This window comes from Tympanuchus pallidicinctus, unplaced genomic scaffold (assembly GCF_026119805.1).
Source record: "Tympanuchus pallidicinctus isolate F22 unplaced genomic scaffold, pur_lepc_1.0 scaffold5, whole genome shotgun sequence".
Lineage (NCBI taxonomy): Eukaryota > Metazoa > Chordata > Aves > Galliformes > Phasianidae > Tympanuchus > Tympanuchus pallidicinctus.
This window is the reverse complement of record NW_026294769.1, coordinates 50,406,009-50,425,187: the sequence shown is the minus strand read 5'-3', so window position 1 is coordinate 50,425,187 and position 19,179 is coordinate 50,406,009. Positions and strand designations below refer to the sequence as shown.

Genomic DNA, 19,179 nt, shown 5'->3' with positions numbered 1-19,179 from the left:
ACTCAGTGCTTGTGAGATTCTTCAGTCTACTTGACAAAGTGCTGGGTACAGTGAAGCACATTTGTAATTTTTCTTCATCATTGCACACAGCATAAGGAACAAGCAAGATGAGTTAGAAACCTTGGCTCAATCCCAGAGTTAAAGCTCATGAGAAGAGCCCTGTGACTGTGTGTCACAATAGATGTTTCTGGGCTCTATAACATGGACAGGAAGGGCAGGCAATGTTGGGAAATGCTTTCTGTGACAGCGGGAAGTTGTACGGAAGGAAGCTTGAGGTTGGCAGTGATACAGTTGAGTGCCTCTTGATAAGGATTAAGGTATGAGCAAATAAAGTGAATGTCGTGGCAGGAGTTAACTATAGGCCATCAGCCAGAATGACAGCAGTGAATTGTTCTTTAAGCAACTAAGCGATACCTCCAGATCAGCCACCCTTGTACTTATGGGTTATTCCAGCTTGCAAGACATTAGCTGGGAATACCACGCAGCTAATACAGATCCAGAAGATTCATAAAACACCTTGATGATAACTTCTTGGTACTTGCTAAGGTATCAAACTAGAAAAGGTGCTGTCTTAGATTTATTGCATATAAACAGGTGGGTGAAATGCCAATTGGAGGCTGACTTGGCCATAGTTGTATGAAGTAGTTGAGTTTAAAGTCTTTGGAAATTTCAGATTAAAACTACTACCAAAACTTCAGCTCCAGAGGTGGGGAAAACAGACTTCAGGCTCCTCAGGGAAACTAGGCAAGATACCCTGAGCAACTGCTTTTGAAAGCATTGGCTGGTACCACCTCTTAAGAGTACAGGAATAGACAATTCCAAAAAGTAAGAAGACATGCAGCTGGAATGGAAGTTTGGTTTGAATGAGCAGGAATCTTTCTAGAGTTTAATCAGAAAAAGAAAGCGTATGGCCAGAGGAAGTGAGGTTGGACAACATGGAAGGACTACAGAGGTAATGTTTACCATTCTTAGGGAGAAAATTCATAAAATCAAAGCTCAATTATAGTTGAATAGAGCTAGTATTGTGGGGGACAACAAAAAGGGCTTTTTAAAATATATTAGCAGTAAAAGATGGACTAGAGATAATATTGATCCATTACTTGATGAGGATAATCAGCTCTCTCATAAGGACACAGATGAAGCAGAGATGTTTAGTGCCTTCTTCACCTCTGTCTTCAATACAGATGAGCTGGAGGATTGTGATTGCAGTAACAATAAACTCTTGACACCAAATTAGTAAGGGATTTGCTGTTCCATCCGGATGCATGTAAGTTTATGGGTCCTGAATAGATTCATCCCAAGGTACTCAAAGAACTAGCTAATGTCGTCAAGAGACCTCTCTCAATTATTTTTCAATGGTCTTGGGAATCTGGAGGGATCCCAGTTGACTGGAAACTGACAGATGATGTCCCAGTTTTCAAGAAGGGCAAGAAAGAAGACTCCAGTAATTACAGGCTGTTTTAGTCTCACTTCAGTGCCTTAGCAAAATCATGGAAAAGATTTTACTGGGAGTTATTGAAAAACATCAGAATGACAATGCAGTCATTGATCACAGCCAAATCAAGCTCGTGAGAAGAAAATCCTGTTTAATGAATTTAATCTCTTTTATGACAAGTTTACCTACCTAACTGACCAAGAGAATCCAGCTGCTATAATTTTGTTGGGTTTCAGCTAAGCTTTCAGTATTGTTTATCCTTCTGAACAAAATGTCCAGCATACCACTAGGCAAAAGCGTAATGCAATGGAGTGACAGGTCAGGTTCAAAGTGCAATAGTAAATGGGGTTACATCAGGTTGATGGCCAGTTACTATCAGGGTTCTGCAGGACTCCATTTTAGGGCCAATGTTATTTCATCTTTTTTATAAATTACTTGGATTCAGAACTTGAAGGTATACAAAGTAAGTTTGTGGGTGACACTAAAATGGATAATTCCCTCCAAAGTAGAGATGCCTTGCAGAGAGCTCTGGACAGTTTGGAGGGCAAAGCAATCACTTAACTGCATGAAGTTTAGAAAGAGCAAATGCTCAATTCTGCACCTACAACAAGACAACCCTAGATAGACATCCAGACTTGGTGATGCGAGTCTGGAGAACAGCACTATAGAAGGAATCTGGGTATTATGGTCAATGTCAAGTTGAATCTGAGTTAACAGTGTGCTTTGGTAGGCTATGAAGATCATGAATGGTCTAGTGTGCAAGACCTATAAGGACTGTCTGAAATCCCTTGCTTTGTCCAGCTCAGAGCAGAGGAGGCTGAAGAAAGGCCTTGTGGCAGCTTACAACTCCTCATAGGGAGCAGAGGGCAGGTTCTGTGTTAGAATTTTACATGATACAAATAGGCGTAGTACTTTTACATACCAATACTATAGTAATGTATATTCTTATGGATTAGTGTATGTACATGCAAAGTCATGCATAAATAACCAATATTTTTTACAAATCATTTGTAATTAACATATAGAAAAGAATCATTCAATAGAACAAAGTGAGGGCAAAAATGTTAGGGAAAAAAAAATACATCTTTAAATAAATTAGAAGTAATTCATTTTCAATCATCATACAAATGCTAGTTTTATTTTACTTCTCTTGTCAAGGCTTTGTCATTTCCATTCTTATGTCTACATGTAAATTAATGAACCTTGCAAGTCTCACAGCAGCTACAAACCAATGTTGCTACAACAAAAACCAGCAAGTAACTCAGAAGAATTCCCCAGTGTTTTACCTTCACACAAACAGTACATCAGCTTTGAAGAGCAGGTGCTTACAGAGAAGGTACCTGGCAACATCCACCAATATAGAAAGATTTAAGAAGGAACACTGAAGAATGCAGAAATTCTATAGGCATTTTAATTTCCCAAGGTAAAATTTCAACCCTGCATCTGAAAAGATTATTCTTATATAAGGAATAATGATGTTTTTAACATCTTGAAGTTTTTGAGAGGATCTGAGTTAAATCAGTAAGTAAAAGCATGTATTTTGGTGCTAACTTAAGCAAGATGCCACTGTGTGATCACCCACTCCATTTCCTACCACATCCTGCGAAGTTCTTGATCTAAGTATTGCTTAGTTGGTGAGATCTGACTTAAGGTATCACATAAAGCTACTTTGGGGCTATATATTGAGATCAAATGCTGAATTTAGTTTCTTACTCTGGACAAAGTAATCTATCCAGAGGGGAAAAAAAAAAGAAACAAATATTTATTCTTCCTAATCTCAGGTTTAGAGTAGAACTTCTAGTCTGTTATCAGAACATTTCTTCAGGAAAACATTCTCTAAATTTTTTTTGAGAGCTTTTGAGAGCAAAACCCCATAGTCTATTGGGACTAGTCACCCAGTGGGAGACAGAAGTCGCTGTAACTGAATTAATATGAAAAGATTCTTTTAAAAATCAATCAGATGGAAACAACTGTGGAAGGAATCTAACTGGACATCTGTCTACATCATTGTGACATGAATCAGCTTTTGAGCTCTGGAAAATGTAGAGCACTTCCACTGCCTGATAGTCATTTTATATTTCTCAGCTGCCCATTGAAGGCAGAAACATACACTTGTACTCTCCTTGCAAATGTTATGTAAAATTTCTAGATGGGGAAATTAAGCTTATATGATAAGCTATGTGAAGGAGTGGAAGATGGGGTAATACGTGTGCACTCCGATGTGTGTGTCTGTACATTTTTTTTTCCAAACAAACTGGCCAATATCATCAAAATATGAGCAGAGTAGCTGCTCTCTTTAAAAAAAAATGTGTCTATACCCTTAATGTTTCAGGAAAAGCAAAGAGATTTCTAATGGAGAATGTAGTTATTCCTGTAGGAAAGAGAACTGCAGTTGATTGAGAAGTTGTTATTCATAGTGGGCATCCAGGGCAAAATGTGATTCAGAGACAGCTCACAAGAACTGACTATGACTTATGAAAAATGCACACAGTGAGAGAATAAGGAAATTAAGATGGTACAGCTTTTCAATGGGAAGGGTCACTGTGACCAATGATTAGTGTTGCTGTTCAACTCATGTGATTTTAGCAATCTAAAAACAGGCCTACAGTGCAAATGTCTAAATTTTCTCTACTGTTAACAGAGTGGGAAAGAATTGTGCAATGGCCTCTTTCTCCAGTCCTAGTTTATGTGTTTAAGATTGATCAAATGAACTGTGTATGTTTCTTCACGCGCTAGAAAAGGAACCTAGTCGAGTAATTTAAATTAGAAGTCAAAATTTAAAGAATAAAAATTGGGAGAGAGTGGATGAATTCCATACTTGGTGTTTAGAGAAGGATATTTCTCATCTTTGATCACTGTTTCACCTTAACACGGCAACATTCACTGGCCTCAGAAGCTAAAAAATAGTGCAGTGCAGTGCAATGCCGTTGTTTAAGTTAAAACCAGGGAAAGGCTCATGAACCTCATGGTAAGTTTTCCATTACCTAGAAAAGCCAGTATACTTTTTCTGAAAGGTATGTTTTATTTCAGTTGGAAGCCTTAGTTCAGTTTCAAGTTATTTGACTCAGGGAGGAAATTAACATGTAGAATCTCTTGCTACATAGTTAGTCAACTGGACTATATGGCATTTTGGGCAAACCATTAGTTATTACTGTGATTATTTCTAAAGAAATAGCAACACATGTAGTCTGAACCTACATATTTTGAAAAGAATTTTCTCGGATTTTCTCAAGAATTGAAAAGAATTTTCTCAGATCAGTCTCAATATGATAGAACCACAGTTTGAAATGGTAGGTCAACATTTTCCCTTTCATGACATCATAATCATAATTCATCTAGTTTGAAGACTGCTACTATTTACAGTTATTCCTGCTACTCCCCTCTTCAGAAATAAGAACTCCAAGTATTGACAAACCATATCAAGTAGCAAAATACAAGAAATGCCCTGAAATCCCTGTCTCGTTTGTGTAATATGTTGGGGGTGGGAAAGATGTTGAGCAATGACTGCAAAGTCAAATCTGGAAGGACAAAAAACAAACAAACAAACAAAAAAAGTGCTGTTTGGATTTAGATTTATCAAAATTTGTTTTGTAGACTAGGGTGGCAAAACACATGCTTATGTATCCAGACAGAGCTTTAGTTCATAACAGTTGTTCTATATAAGAAATATTACATATTTTGCTTCTACTAATTTCTCAATGACAGTCAAGTAGAGAAATTGAGAAATAAAAAATTATTGCATTAACACATGTGCAGCCATCTCAGAATCCCCCTTTAAAGTGTTTTAACTACAATACAGATGGTTTAGACAGCTGTTAGAAATTAGAAAGGAAAAATGCACAGTAATTTAAAGTACAAACATTCCTGCAAAGACAGCTAATGTTCGTATATTACATAATGGCTCACATTAGATATGACTCATACAAACCAGGATTTATGTACCTTCTCCATTAAAGGTTTTTTTTTGCACTGACTGTAAAATTCTGTCTTTATTTGAAGGTAGATTTTCACTAAGCTATCAAATATTTTAGGCAATTATTTCCTTTTGATTTTACTGATTTTTATCCTTCATCCTTAGCAGAAATTAAAATATATTTCTTTGTTTAATTCCTACTGTTCCTTTCTCTTCAATTTATATCCATTATTAAGGCATTGCTTCAGAATGCTGCTGGCCTTGGGAAGCTTCATTTTCATCGTAGGCTTATGAAAACCCTAAGAATATGAATGAAATTCTCTTTAGAGTTCCCTTTCTTACTCATTTCTGTATAAAATACAGCTTTTATTTATGAAGCAGTAGTAGTCACAAAGAGCTATTTTACCTTCATATTCAAGCAGCAGAATGCTGAAAGGTGTGGAGTTGGCAAATATTGCATGAGTCACTATCACGCTCCTAAGTAACAATAGATTAACCTTAAGGAAACGACATTACAGAGAATAGTGAAAATCAACTAGAACAATAGAAGGGAAAAAAGGAGAGGGGGAACAGAAAATCTTTTGAAACAGAGAACACTCTCAGCCCCCCTTCCAATTTAGTTATGTTTGTTTGGAGGACTGTGCAAGTGATGAACTTGCCATGTGAACCTAACATGAAAAATGTACAAAACCCAATTTAAGTGTATACTGAAGTACACATCTCAAAATTTGTCACATCTTTGAGGGCCAAGGACTGTGCCACTTCAGAATCGAAATACAGGTCTGATCAAACCTCCCTGCTGTTATAACCAACCCAAAGATTTGACAACTTTTCTAATTTCAGAGTGAGAGTGGGGAGAGAGGGTTCTGGTTGGCTTAGAGAAACAAGATGTTCTCTCTAAAAAATTACTATCCACTAGAAACGTGTAGTAAAAAACAGGTAGATGTGCAGCTGTTCTCCATGCAGGACTTGCCTTATCACTGTTTCTCCTGGATGGCCTGTAGTTCCAAAAGAGCCTGCAGGACCTGCCCAGGTGTTGGAGCTGAGTTTCATGAGATTGTGAGAGGCTGCAAATATTGATTCAGAGGGAGACTATATACTATGATTTTCTTGCTAAATACTGAAAGGTGTTGCCTTTGCTCATATAGTCAAATAATTTTTTTGAGCACTATGTACTTTCCTTCTCCTCACCAACATCCTGGTACCTCTGGAGGAGGAGGTGTAGAAAGCTGCAGTGATATGATAATACCTGTTGTGTTCTCTATGGGCTGAGACATGAAAGGGAACTCCTTAGATTTTCTGTCTCCAAAGTCCCCTAGAGCAGCTCAGCTCAATTCTACCCTGTTGAAATGGTACCAGTTACAATGAAAAATGAAATCTGTTTAATTTCAGTCTCAATAGCATTAATGCAAATGACCACATTTGCTATTTAAAATATGGCTGGAGGTTATATGCCTGGTATTGATGCATGACTTTTCACAAGGTTTGCAAGGTCTGGAACCTTCTGAGGACAGAATCTTATTCAGATTTTGATGAAAGTTGCACCTTCTGATCATGCAAATGACAGTTAAGATTCACATTTACATGTGGCTGATGTATAGCTTTTCCAGTCTAGAAAGAACCATTAGATTTTGTAGAGGAATAATATCATTCTCAGAATCATAGAATCATAGAATGGCTTTGGTTGGAAGCGACCTCAAAGATCATAAGGTTCCAACCTCCTTCCTTGAATAGTCCTTGAATAGTCCTTGAATAGTGTTGCCAACTATCAAAATGGGCACTAGATCAAATCATTCCAGGGCCTCGCTCTACTTGGCCTGGAATACCAGATTGGATGGATTATTTACAGACTTCTTTTTCTAGCAGAAAGTACTCTGAACTCTATTACTACTTGACGGAAGTGACTACTACCTTTCAGAAAGATATTAAGTCTTGAAGTAGGTGGTATAGTTTCTCTTGCTTTTCGTCAAGAAATACTCTACATGCTGCATATTTTGGTAGTAATGGACACACATGAATCTTTTTAACCAAAAAGCTGGCAGAAGTTTAGAGTAACAAAATGCAAAAAAACAAATTTAATAGTAAAAATAAGGCAGTATCACAACAGCAATTCCAATCAGCTTTAGGAGATTTACCTTGCTTTTCACAATGGCTTGGCTGTTCAAATGGAAGGAAATGTCAGCTCAGTTCTACAGATAAGTACTAACTATCATGACTTTTATACCTTAAAATCAGCAGTTGGACTAAAATAGGACTGAGAGTAAGATATTCTCATTTTATGTGAGATTCTGTTAATATGTTTTGCTCAACCTATTCTTTTGTGCACTTTTCTGTTTGCAGAGTGAGCAATAATAATTCACTCCCCTTTGAAACAAATGGTGAGGAAAGGAGAGCATACAACTGAGAGCAGGAAAGCTGAACTGAAAACCTGTGGGGACGTGGAAGATTCCAAAAGACACTTTTACCATGTAGGTTAATTGTTCTAATTAATCTTAAGTTTCCTTTGTAAAATGTAAAAAGGGGATCTACCCTTCCCTTCATAGGAAACAGCTGTTCCTTATATTAGCCCAAAGAAAAACATAATTTAAGTACTAATTTCATTTTTTCACACTTCCACCTCTGACAGCAAGTAATGTAATGATTTTTCTATAAAGCTGGATGAATTAAGGTAGTTCAATGTTTGTGATAAAAATATAAGGATGCACACATATACATACAGAGTCTCTGCAGATAGCTTACAAACCATGTTAGAAAACAACAGCTTAATCAAAAAACATTCTGGGTACCAAGATTACATATTTGAAGACAGTGAATCATTTTATAAAGAGGGCAAACTTTACTTAGACTCATAGCCTTCAGTCAACTCCACTACGTTAGGCTACTGAAACAAAAGTCATTGCTTTTGAAAAATTGAAAAATTAGAAATGCTCACACGTTTTATCTCCAGTATAAATGAATAAAATCTTGGACTATGGTCTATGTGAGTATGTAGACAAATGCTTTTTTTAGCAATATGTACAGCCCTGCTGGTGATAACAGTAGTTTTCATTGACCTAAGTGCTTTACTGTACTGAAGTCAAGGGTAATCACTGCTGTCCTTAATCCCTGTGTGACCACTAATTGTGTTACAAGCCAGTTACTCACAAAGTCTCATATTTCTGTGAAAACTGGTCATAATGTGACAAATATTACAATGATTTTTGTAATAAAATTACATTTAAATGACAGCAATCTGACGACGCAGCAGATTTTATGTGCAAAAAATTTCCGCTGCTGAGCATACAGTAAAGCAACTCTAAAATCAGTTTGCTGAAGTTCATATTGGTAGATGTCATAGTGAAACTATAATAAAAATAAATATTTGATTCACTTTTCACTGAGTATTATTGTAGAAGTTGAGCTGCATTGAATTCAACAGAGCCAGTTCTTAAATCAGTTCTGAAATCTTGCTGCCATGAAAAAAAAAAAAAGGAAGACACTTTCTCTAGGAACTTTCTCATTCTGCACAGCAGAGATTTGGTAGATACACAGAAGATAAAAGGTAAAAAAAATCCTCTCTCCATCTCAAATGTTGAGCTTTCAAATCTAGGATATTTCTGCCATTCACTGACATTGACCATCATCTACATTATGCACATGTGCAACTTACGTACTTAAGACGCTCTGTTGAAAACAGAGGAGGACAAGCATAGAAGCAGTGAATTCCTATATGATTGGTACTGAAAGCTTGCAAAATTTTGTAGTAACAAACTAATTACAGCTTGAAAAGCTTTCCCAAGGTACAGTTTCAGAATTGACATTCAGAACTATTATTAAATCCAGGCAGAGTGAACTTGTGTAATACCTTCCCAATTTCAAATTTATAATTAAAGTGAGATGATTTCATGAACATTATAATTTCGTTTTTACACAAAAATGATTGTTTGCATGTAAAATGAGCAATAGAGAAGTTTATCCAAAACCTAAACACCACCACCTTGAGCAAAGACCATTTAGAAGGGACTGACAAGTGTTTGTACTATTTACATTTTCTCTGGAGACTTCTTGACCTTAAATTAAATGTCAGCAGTGAATTTGAACCTTTCTAAAAGTTTTGAATTTTTCCGCCTAATTGATTCTGAAATGCCCAAATAGTTTTAAAATCAACTGCAAAAGCACATTAACTGGAGTTACACAACAGTGTAGATTCATTATGGCTCATAAAGTATTTTTCCAAACACTCATTTGGATGCAAATCTTGTGTTTGTGTGGTCAAGTACATTGATGTGGGGCAATTGGGGTCACTATACCTATGATCTCTTATGGATCAGTGAACTCCTAGTGACTACTCTATATACCATCTGTGAACTGTAAGTAGAACATTAAGTATTATGACAATGAAAAAAAAAATCTGATAGAGGGAATGAAGTGCCATTGTTTCTGTGGAAATGTATTGTATCATTCCAGAGAGAGTCTGACACTACTAGCAAATAGAAATTCAGTTCAATACCTCAGAAGAGTTACTATCGCTTATGATCTTGGAAAATATCTATCTTTTGAGTTATAAATGATCTGAAAAAATTTCCATCAACAGCTTTACAAGGAAATACAGTGCAGTCAGCATTCTGGGGTCTTTAATGAAATGCTGGATGATGACAAAGTTGAACACTGTCATTGTCAACTACATTGGTATTGAACAAAGAGAAGGCAGCTGAGGTGAGGAGATATCCTAATACTCTGCAACTTTATCTGTGCAACCTAGGCAAACAGACTCCCAAAAACTACCTGTGTACCCAAGGCAGACCAACGAGCTCTTCTAAATAGGATCAGCATCAGGAACTTAGTTTACACAGCTTGCATCACCCTCTCGGAGACTCTTCCTGCTGCTTACAGTGCTTAAGGAGACCTTCTGGTTAACTTATTTTGTTAAATTAAGTATCCTTTCAACATCAGTACCACCCTCCTGAGACAAACACTCTTCCATCTATTTCCCTACACTGCAATTTAAGAGCAGCTTTCATGTTCGTTTGCAGATTGCTAATCCAAACTTTGGTTTAGTCTGCCTTTTCCCTACAATAAGTACTGGTAATTATTTACATCACAGAATCACAGAATGGCCAGGGTTGGAAGGGACCTCAAGGATCATGAATCTCCAACCCCCCTGCCACATGCAGGGCCACCAACCTCCACATTTAATGCTAAACCAGGCTGCCCAGGGCCCCATCCAACCTGGCCTTGAACACCTCCAAGGACGTTTACATTTACATGATGGAAAGCACTGTTTCTAAGTGGCTAGCTTTAATTGTACTGGTTTATAAATAAACTGTCTCATTCCCTCTCCTAAGTGTGTCCCCACATTTACTATTTATTTTTCAATTAATAAATAAATAGAAATAATATTCTGATTTGGGATCAAAAGCAATTATTGCTTCAACAAATTGTCATTGCAATTCTGTGGTAGTTCATGTGAGCATAAATAATGCACAGGATTGGAAAGAGCTATAAGGATTGCACTAGAAAATTAGCATCACATAAAATGGAATATAAATTAATTTAGGTGTCAGACAAGGTAGGATTTTGTGAAACAATAACAATGGTAAAAATATAGCAGATATTGACACTTGACAACTCTTACCTAATCTTGTGAGCACACTGGGTACAGTAGAAACATCCTTGAAAAGCTATGGCCATTCATCCAAGACCTTAAAAAGATTCCTTCAGTATTACAACAGTCCCTAAATGGCATGTAAGTAGATACAGAGGCAGTCATGGGAATCAAGAGTCCTTAGCAGTCTAGGTATAAGAGAGGAAACGAACATCAAAGGTGGATAGGTTGAAATAGTCACAGTCTAGTGATCAAAAATTAGATGTATGACAAATCTCACATCTCAGAAATGGAGCTGTCATGGCTACATTTATAAGAATTACCATTGTAATAACTCAAAACCAGCTTGTTTTTGAATTTTTGATGGATGTTGACATCTACACGCAGCAGTGGATTCTTATCATAGGAAATCAGATTAGGCATTGTTGGTGCAGTAGAGGAAATAACTTGGAATGCAGTATATAAATGGCTCATCAGGTAGCAACTTACACACAAACACAACCAAGCTTGGAGGCAAAGACAACAGGATCTTTGTCATACTCCTTGTTGAACTTGCTGAAGACAAACACTGTGTAGATCAACTTCTGAAATTTAGGAAAACATCTAGGTCTTCTTGGAAACAAATGAATCCTGCAGATTTCTGTGATTTCCGGGTGGCTATTGTTAGAGCTCTATCTGATTTCATTTGGGAAGTGACTCCTCTACCTAACTGATGATATCAGCTCTTAGAGGGGGCTTTTACTTCCTCTCTGTAGTGCATAGGCCTTCATCTCTGCTTTGTTGCTAGTGCTCACTGTCTCCAGTATTTTAATGACTGATGAACTGAATGAGCTATGCCATAGTTTTGGAGACCCTTAAAGACATTTATAAAGTACCTAAATTAATATGCAGTGAAGCCAAAATAGTTTACTGGCCATTTCAGAAGTTTTTTGAATGTTTAGCCTCTGCATGTTCACATCAGATTGTAACATCTTTCCACACTTCTTGGAAAAGACAGGCAAGATGATATGAGATGTTACTTCCCTGCTATCATTTATTTTACTTGTCACATTTACTTCTTTACCATTTTATGAAAAGAGATCAGAACCTGTATCTTTCAAGAAACTGCAAAAGCCAGCCGTAGGTCATTATCTAGGAACGTGACAAAATGGATCCATGCTTGCATTTGCTTTCAGAAACTTTGTTTATTTTCATGTACTTAGTTACACATTCCAGTTACCCCCAGTTTCTGTACCTGCATATTATTAAATAAGAACCATGATGTTGTTAAGTATGTTTTATATTGCTCAGCACCAGCTCCTCTCAGACTACCAAAGTTAGAAGCAATCTGTTGAAAGGAGCACAGTTTCTCATTAGCTGAGGTCTTAAAAGAAGCACACCTGGAATCAGTTCCTTCTTTATCAAAATTCCACTTGTGAAATTGTCTTAGAGGTATGCTATTGCTGCAAAACTGAACGCTTCTTTTCCTACTGTGATTTTAGTTGTGCCAGTAATTAGCTGCCATGATAGCAGGCAAGGAGGTAATCTTGTCTGTAGCCCAACTTGTGACCGTCTACAGTTTCTTGTTTCTTTTTCTGCTGGAGAGGTCCAATACAAAGGCAGTTACAAACTTTTGTGTGGAACTTTCCTTTGCCACGGATTTTGCTTAGATAGACACCAAGCAGGAAAAAGAGTGGCTATAAAGATTTTCCATCTCTATTGTTAATGTCAACGTGATCACTCTTTTAATGTGAATCAGTGGCCCATGATAAGGCACAAGAAGTACATTTCCAGTTTCAAATAGAGACCTTCTGATCAAATGCAAATCTCTTCGAGCTACTTGAAAGTGTAGAATTCAACAGAGCTACATTTTAATTCTGTATGTGAGGACCTGTAATCTCACTTTCCAATCAACTTGGTGAGCTTTCTTGTCAGTTCAGACTTTTGGCTCATACCAGTTCTAGGTTGTTTCTATTTCAGGCTTGAAATAATCATACCCTGCATTTGCGATGTACATCTAATTTATGGAGTAATACTCAAAAGAATGTTACAGAATAGTGATTTTCAGCCTACTCTCTGGAAATCCCTGAGTTCTGTGAACTGTCTTTTAGACAGTCTTTAAGAAGCAAGAAAAGCAAGTTTCCATTTCCATATGGACGCTTCTGACAGTGACACCATCGTGGAGATCCTTATCTCTGTCAGAAAGATGTAGAAATTCACTAATAAATAAAATGTAATGGCAGAAGCTGCTAAAATATGGCCCCTGCTAGGAATCAATCAGGTTTTCTGTCCCAATAAATAAACTCCAAGGGGAAAAATAAGGGTTCTTAAATCACTTGCTGGATGATGTAAAACAGGTATTATATGTCTCAGAATATGCTGGTATCATGGTCCACACTTACAAAATGTCACAAATCAAATACATATGAATCATTACTACATATGATTTTTGCCATTTTGTCATGATCATCATCAGTGTTTTTATTCCTGCATCATTTTGGAACTGCATGATACTCACTTGCTTAATACTCACCACTCAGTATTTAACATTTGCCAGAAACCTTTAGCAGAAACCCATAACAGTGACAGTTTATTCCGAATAAGGAAAGGAGCACCAACCATCATACTGCTTTGGTAAATGAGGAGGAATAGGGAAAAGAAAAACACATCTGATATTATGCTATGAAATCAGTGATATCAAAAGAGGTGCCAGCTGCTCAAAGTAGAATGATTTCTCCAAAAGTGTGTCACTGTTGTATTTTTAAATACTTATTTTTCAATAATGTAAGCAGCAATCAAACTGAGAAGAATGTCCTGAATTACTATATTTTTTATTCCCTTCCTCTTGAAAATAAACTGTTTTTAGAAATGATATCTGGATTTAGGATTGAATTAGGATATCTGGATTGAATCAAAAGGATTTCTTTTTATGTTGTTCCTGTCTTAACTGAAATATGCATTTCTGTCTGTGAAATTCATCAATTAAAAAAAAAAAATCTGAACATATTCTGTGGCAAAAGCTCTAAAAATAATCAAGAATCTAGTAACTCAGAAAAACAAACAAACAAAAAAACTAAGCAACTCTGGAGAATTAAAGAAGAAAGATAAGAGAGGTTGTGTTCAAGTGTGGAGAGGGTCAGATGGGTCTCTGACACCAACATGAAGATGTTTCCCATAAAGTAGAAAAGCTTCTTCTATGACTTTGCAATAAAGGTGGCAGATCTCGTTTCCATGGCTCATTAACTCTGCAGCACAGCAGAGCTGTTAGGTCTGAGAAGATCAAATAGATGCAGGCATGGGTCAAAAGCTTAGAGACACAAAGCACATGGGAAAGGAAGCAGGAGATGGAAGAGGCAGGGGGTCGGTGTTTACTTTGCTAAGAGACTGAAAACACAGTATAAACCACTGAGATTATTATTCTATTTTATGTAAGGGAATGTTTGTTTAGATGAAGATTAAATTAAGAAATTTTGTCTATGGGAACAAGGTCTTGTGCTGCAATATTATGCCCTGTGGAGGACTGTTTCTCTGTCACAATACTGGAGGTCTGAAAAAAGTAACAGGAAGGACAGTTACATAAATATTATATTTTTAATTCAGTTTAAAAATTTCATGTGGTCATGTGCTTCCAATCCCTCATTCAAAAAATCTCAGTCAGGTAGCTGTGAACACATTATTTTCTGATTTTAAGATCCCCTGCTGCTTCTTCAAAGCTGAAATTGTTTAAAGAAGCATTTGAGCTCCACTGAGCTGCTTGGAAAAGCACCCAGAATGAGGAGTGCCTCGGGCTTTATCACCGCTTTCCATGCACAGCTTCTCCATTTACAGAGAAAAAAACCTTTTTCTGCAAGTGCAGAAACCACTGACGGCATCTAATGAGGATCAAGGGACAAATTAGTTCTTTCCCATGTATTTTCTCAATGATGGTAGAAAAGACTGTTTCACTTGTGGTTTTTATTAAGAACACATAAATATGTATTTTTAGAATAGCTACTTTCTGCTTTCTTCTGACCCATTCCACTGTTTAGGCAAACGTGTATCCACTCCATCATTCTGGACAGAATATTGGAGAAGGTCATGCATCTGTCATGTCTTAATCTGAGCACCAATTATTTCAGTCAATAAGGAAAGAAAGAAAGAAATATCAAAAAAACACATTTTTGTTAAATTTCTTTAATTTGTATATCATGCTGGTAAGTGAAGGCCTGCAATTTCTTTACTATAAGGTGCATTAACTGAGTACAGCTATAGAGAGAAGGCACTTTGAGATCATTTCTGATATTTTAATGGTGATCTGCGGTTTTCTTTTTTCCCTTTTAAATACTAGCAAAGTAAGGCAGGACTGAGCATGAGTCATAAAAGGGAAAGCAGAGTGCAAGCCATGTTTTCAAAAGCAATTCTTGATGATAAATGCTTTGGGTTCTGATTACTGTTTACTGTCTTTCAGGACTCAAAATGGAGCATCCCTAAATCGCTGTAGCTGCCACATTTCTGGATACTGTTTCCTGCTTTATCTGCATTACCAAGAGAAATTACACAGGATAAGACCCAGAATGAAACCCTAGCCCTCTGGCCCAGGCAGGGTGTTTCCAGGAGTCAGCACAAAGCTCATTGTTTGCCCTTGCAGCAGTGAATGAAGAGAGCTGACACTGCGAGAACCATACAGGCCAAAAGATTAATTCTGATGAATTTGTGCATGTTGAGAGTTGTATACAATTCTTCTGAATCCCATGTTATCCTATAGGCACACAACTCTAGTTAAACACCCTTTCACAGCTCAAAGGAGGCCTTTTAAGACTCTGCTGGGCCGAGTCCCTGAACTCACATTCCAGTTGAATTTGATGCTTCTAATCTGGACATTGGTTCCCTGTCTTTTCCAGAGCTCAAAATGATGCATATCTTGGCAGAGCCCACTTTATCACTTACAGCATGTTACAGGGAAAGGAGTGAGCTGTGTCCTACCTGCTCTGCCTTCAAGCACATCTGTACCAAGCAGGGTGCTGGGGCTGTTACTTAAAGTATTTATACATGAACACAAAGTCTAGCTGATTGTGCATATTAATGTGTAATGTGTTCAGTGTCTCACGCAAAGTATTTATTATAATTTATTATGCTTTTTCTGATCTTTTATGAAACATCTTAACAACTTGGGCTGCTAACATCTGAGAGAAACACTTCTTGTCAGACATCTTGCCATTTCTGTCTTGTAATTTTCTTCTTTTCCATTGCTAAAAACAATTACAAAAAGTAGTTTTGCTTCTGAATAGTGCATGCTGTTTATATTTGAAACCATGATCCCTGGCTTTTGACTGAGGTCTGTAAAGATCATAATCCTGCTTTATTAATGCTGATCCTTGGAGTACAGACTCTAACTCTTGTTATTGCTATTGCAAAAGCCAATTAGATTACATGAGCCTCCAACAGCAATTGCAGAACGAGCAGTAGAAGCTGCTAAACTGCTGGAAATCAAGTACTGTACCTTGCTATACATAATTATGCTGTTGTGATATTTTATATGTGTTATATTTCTGAATTTTTAGGACCAATATTTTATAATTGCATTCAAATTTGTCTTGACATGCTTAGAAAATGCTAACTGTTGAATTGTCCGTACAAGACTTAAAGCTCACCTTGTATAGCTTGGGATACCTCTGGCATCAGGCTTTCTGCAAGCATGTTCATCCCAAGGAAGGTGCTCTTGTGCTCACCTTTAGCACCTGAAATCCAGGTCTTATAAGTTGGTTGGCTGGTCTAAGAGTCCACTTTGCTGAGCTGTAATAAGCAGTAATATCTCTGTTTATATGTAACTCTGTGAATTTTTGGATGATACACTGTGATTCTCAGTGCATCCCAAGCAAGAACTGCTGCATGTATTGGTGCACAGCAGAACAAACTAGTCAGGTTTGAGTCTTGTAGGAAAGTTCAGTAATACACAGCCAGACACATTCCTGACTTTCAAAGGTTTTGTCATCTCCATCTCTTCCTGCCAGAAACAAACCAGTTCATGGATCTGTGGGGTACACTGCTCCAATCTGCTACTAGATGATTTAGGGAGCCCTTAGGCTGATATTTCAATGCCTTTGATCACATTTTACTTGTAGCAAGAATATCTCGCTGTGCAGAACACCCTCTCTTGGCCTCTCTCCTGGAGATTTTCTGTTCTGTTCATTGCTGTATTCTGTAATGCAGTCTGAAAAGAAATGACTCATTTGTAGTGTTGGGTAATAAGCTATTGAAGAAAAATAAAAGAAAAAATGATTGCATTTTTGATAGTCAGAAAATACACAAATTAAAATACTGTACAATGTTACATGAGTTCAACAAGCTAGTTGGATCTGTATCTAAAATATGAATCCAATGAAATATAAATTTTAAAACTCTGAATTAGAATCTTTTATTTCACAGAGTCATTTGTTTGCTTTGGTAACAACAGTAAATGGTGTGGATCATCACTTTCCAGGATTTCATTCCACAGAGTACTTACCATTATTGGCAAGTGTACGGGCAGCAGTTTTCCTCCTTCCTACCAGTGTTCTGTTCTTCTGTGGGGATGCCCTATAGGCCCTTTATCTGCTGTCACTATTTGCACGTGAATTGGAGCTAATCACTTACACCAGTGACTGGCATTGTTTGTTTGCTAAAATACATTTTTGGCACTATTCCACCACTGTACTTAAAACACTTCCAGGAAGAGAATACCTTTGAGGCAATATCTCCCGTGTGGAGGTTTTCTGCTGAGGCAGGAGATCCCAAACAGCAAAGATCAAGCACTAACTAGATATCTGAGAGCACTTCCCTGCATGCGTAGCCAGCTCAGTGCTCAGCCAGCAGCTGATGCTGCCAGTACACCGCATAGCTCTGCACAATGGTGTGTGACCTGATAGCCTGGGGTGACCCTACAGCCCCAGACCTGAGGAAGGATTCACAGAATTCTCTGTGAATGCCATGCTACCTCAGATCCAGAGGGCATCCACAAATATCTCCAGTAAAATATGGGAGAGCAAAACTGCAGCTGAACTCACAGTGATAGCTTACAAAGGATGCCTTTGGATATCCACTAAGCTTGAGTGCAAAAACACAGGTGAAAGAAATTGCTTTGTCCTTGGCAATGTCAAGTATGCTTTTGATATATTAAAAAAAAAAAAAAAATCACAGCATAAAAAAAATGAGCTCTCTAAAATACTGAACCTTCAAAACTTTCCTTTTATCTTTCATTTCTGAAGTCCTGAGACAAGCTGTTCAATCCTCTAGAAATATTGCTGCTGAATCTCTGTGAAGTGTGTAATGGCTGTGCATGGAGACAGAACATTGATTCAGGAAATATTAATACATCTTCCAAAAAACAAGGCTATAGGACTTTAAAAAATGTAGACTTTGTTTGTTTGTTTGTTTCTTATAGACAGGCAAGGGCATGATTAAGATAACATGCTGACATGGATGCTTTATCTCAACCAAAGACTGTGCTCTGTCATGTTAAAATTTTTTAATTTTAATTACAGTTTTTAATTACAGCTTTACTTGCTCCTGGGTTTTGTATTTGATACAAGAGATCTGGCATTGTGTTTGGTTTTTTATAATTATTTCTAGGATATAATTTCATGTCTAGTACATTAGAGCAGAACCCGTGTGTGGTCACTGCTACCCACTCAACACCTCACCTTGAGAACTGTGTACAGTTCTGGGTACCACAGTCTTAGAAGGACATAAAACGATTAGAAAGTGTCCAAAGGAGGACAATGAAGATGGTGGAAGGTTTAGAAGGCAAGACACATGAGGACTGCCTGAAATCCGTTGGTTTGTGCAGCCCAGAGCAGAGGAGCTGAGGGGAGGCCTGAAGGCTGCTGCAGCTCCTCATGGGGAGTGGAGGGGCAGCGCTGAGCTCTGCTCTGGTGTGATGGAGACAGGGCCTGAGAAGGAGAAAGGTTTCGTACAAAACTAATATGAATATCTGGCTAACTGGCTCAGCAACATTTGCTGCTTAGATGAAGTAAATATAAAAGCCATGTGGAAATAGGAAGCCTGACATTTTTCCTCATGATAAGGTTACCCCTGATTTTTATAAGAAGGTACAAAACCCTGCATATTTCGGGTCATTGGTACTGCACATTCCTACATGCTGAATTAGCAGTAACCAAAGCGATAACCTCCTCTGCCACAAGAGACTGAAACTTCAGAGCTGTTAGTTCGAGTTTGTTCCACTAATAAAGAGTCACGCTGTTTATCTCTGCTGTTTTTGTATTCAAGAAGTTGTACCACAGGAGCTGGAAT

General features: G+C 37.5%; 1 long non-coding RNA gene across 1 annotated transcript; it reads right to left on the bottom strand.

The window, feature by feature from the left end:
* Positions 1-12,096: 12,096 nt before the first annotated feature.
* LOC128091284 (uncharacterized) lies at positions 12,097-18,774 on the bottom strand. The gene is made up of 3 exons (XR_008211329.1): positions 17,396-18,774; positions 16,542-17,140; positions 12,097-13,106 (listed from the first exon to the last, which is right to left on the bottom strand). It is a non-coding gene; the product is annotated as an uncharacterized LOC128091284 (long non-coding RNA).
* Between the last annotated feature and the right edge of the window lie 405 nt (positions 18,775-19,179).